The following is a 2,976-nucleotide window of genomic DNA, read 5'->3' as shown; positions in this document are numbered from 1 at the left end:
TAGTATAAAGAGATCAGCAATATCTCTTAATTCAATAAAGTTGCAACTTCCAAAGTTGAACATGGTAGAAGTATCTTTGTATCAGAAGGGACAGAAGGATTTGGAAACCCTGACTCCCTGGAGTCATGTACTGCTGCTTTTCTGTGGTTGCTGTGACCATATGGCCTCCAGAGGGCGCTGCTCCCTTTAGTTCTCTGAATCAAGCCCACATCAAGACTTCCCTAGGAGGTTTCTTAAAGCTCAAGTCTCTTGAGTCCTGTCAGGAGTTCCTGATCCAGCAGGTAAGGGTGAGCCACAAGAATTTGCAATACTCATGCATTCCAAGGGATATGCAGACTCTGCTGACTCTGAGAATGCACTTGGAAAACCACTGCTTCCAAGGATCTATGATTCTTCTCAGAAGCATAAGTGAAACAGAACCAAAATTATTTTGTTTGCTTAATTACTACGAGGGATTGAATCCAGGGCAGTTTACCACTGAGATACATTCTTAGTTCTTTTATTTTTTTATTTTGTGAGAAGTTCTCGCTAAATTGCTGAGGCTGGACTCAAACTTGAAATCTTCCTGCCTCACCCTACAGGTGTGTACCACCACTCCTGGCTAAGGTCAAAATTTTAAGGACCTTTCTAAACACTTAAAAGGAAAAAAAAATTATATGTGTGTGTGTGTGTGTATAATAAAAATTTAGAAGTAGGGACTGAGAATGTAACTCAGTGGTAGAGCACATGCTTATTAGCATGTGCGAGGCCCAGCATTCAGTCCCCAGCACCAAAACTAAACAGAAACAACAGATCTACACCCAACCATATAATGTAGCTTATGCTCTGCAGCTTTAAGTTCTGAGTGCTGGCTTCCCTCTCTTTCCCAGCCCCTCTCTTAAGGGCAGTAGTACAACCCTTATAAAGACCCCTTATAAAGAGGTTTTACCCCTTAAGAGAAACAAAGGCAATGAGAACATAATACAGAATGCACAAGAACTGTATAATCTGAAGAAGCAACATACACATCAAATAGAAGGAAGTTTTTATTTTCTTAACAGTGTCTTAATTATGTTGTAGTTGTGACCACTTCCTAGAGCAGGACTTTGTACATTACGTGTTCCTAATTAATGTCTGAAGTGAACTGAGTTCCAGCATACATAGAAACACAATTTTACGCATAGAAACACAATCTACTTTACCAACCTTACTCATTTGTTCTCATCTAGCTATATTTATCCAGTGAACTTTGAATCATTTATTATCCTTAATACAGCTACAGCTTCCCAGATAGCACACAGGCTCAATAAATACAGATTTCTTCTTCCTTATCTCTGCACTGTGTCTTCCTTGGATCATTATTGTGCCAAGACTGTTAAATACTGCTTAGAAACCTGTGCTTAAGGGCTGGGATTGTGACTCAGTGACTGGGGTTGTAGTTCAGTGGCAGGGTGCTTGCCTAGCATGTGTGAGGCACTGAGTTTGAGTCTCAGCACTGCATATAAATAAATAAAACAAAGATCCATCGAAAACTATAAAAATAAGGAATTTTTTAAAAAGTCTTCCATCTTTTTAATTATAGTACTTCAAATTAAGCAAGATAGTCAAAAAAAGAAAGAAACCTGTGCTTAAGCTCCAGGCTCATGTTTACTTTAGTTTCAGGGCTTGTCTTGACTATAGGTTGTTTCTGAAAGAAAACATAAATGCACAAAATTTCTCCCTTCCAGGTGAACAATCAAGAGCTATCCTTTGAAACCATCCAGGAGCCTCTTGGGAACTAAATTAAAACTCCCTTGTTGTGTTCCCCTTCTTATCTTTTTTCCCTTGTTGTCCATCTCTCTGAGATGGAAGACAGCAAAGCTCCATCATATTTCCAAAGTCCCAGATGTCTCCAGAACACAGGCTAAAGTAGGGGTAGGAGAATATGAGGATGGCTGAGAACAGATGACAGTAGTGTCCAGACCTCAGGAAGCTTCCCTGTGAACATCAGTTTGGATTCCAAATAAAGCCAGGCAGGACAGAGGAGGAGCAATGGGAATTCGGACCAAGTCCCAGTGGGGCAGCCATGGGTCCACAAGTCCTCTTGCCTGTCGGCCCTGTCATGCCTTAAGCAAGGGCTTTGGACTAGTCCTTAAAAGAAATGCCAGAAGGAAACAGGAGTTGAAGCCGACCTGAGATAAACAGTGAGCGTTCCAGAGAGTTCAAGTGAGAACACAAGTGAATGCGTGAGAGCATACTGGAGGGAGCAGACAGACTTTTCCAGAATGATGAATTGTTTTTGTCATCCAGCTACACACACACACACACACACACACACACACACAAATACCTCACAAGTTCCTCATCCTGGAAGTTGGAGCCTCTTGGAGCTGACTCACTCACTACCCAAGCCCTAAATAAACTGCTTGACCTACTTCTGAAGAGGATCACTTTCAGCCTGTCACTCAAGGATTATTCCCTTATACAGGAAGTGGTCACCCATCCCATCCACCTCAGGTGATTGATGGACTAAAGTCATTCTTCTTGACATCAAATTTGTGACATCAACTTCAAGTGGCCGTGTTTAAAAGACCTGTCAGACTGGAGCCAACAGAATGTGGTTTCAGGATTCTCCACCAGGAGCCAAACCACTGAGAATATTTCCTCATTCCTAGAGAAATGAAAACAAAGAAATCAGAAGAAATAAAAAACATAGTAGCTGCTTTCAAACACTTATGGAAGTAAATCTTTTCTGAAAAAAACAATATCTTGAAGAGCAGGGGTCTTATTTTGCAGATATGGACTGAAGAAACTTAAGAACTTTCAAACTAATGATTTATGGATGAAGGGGAAAAAAACCATTAATAAAGAAAAAATTCATTAGGTCCTCATTTCCAATGAGGAAAATCAGTTTTATTTTACACGAGGAAGCTGTGGGTCAGAGAAATAGGTGATCATACAGTTAAGAATCCAGAACGAGGTAGAACCCAGGCCTTCTAACTTATAGTCTAAACAACT

The sequence above is a fragment of the Callospermophilus lateralis genome, chromosome 2, assembly GCF_048772815.1.
Source record: "Callospermophilus lateralis isolate mCalLat2 chromosome 2, mCalLat2.hap1, whole genome shotgun sequence".
Lineage (NCBI taxonomy): Eukaryota > Metazoa > Chordata > Mammalia > Rodentia > Sciuridae > Callospermophilus > Callospermophilus lateralis.
The sequence above is the reverse complement of the archived record's forward strand: the minus strand, read 5'-3'. Positions refer to the sequence as shown.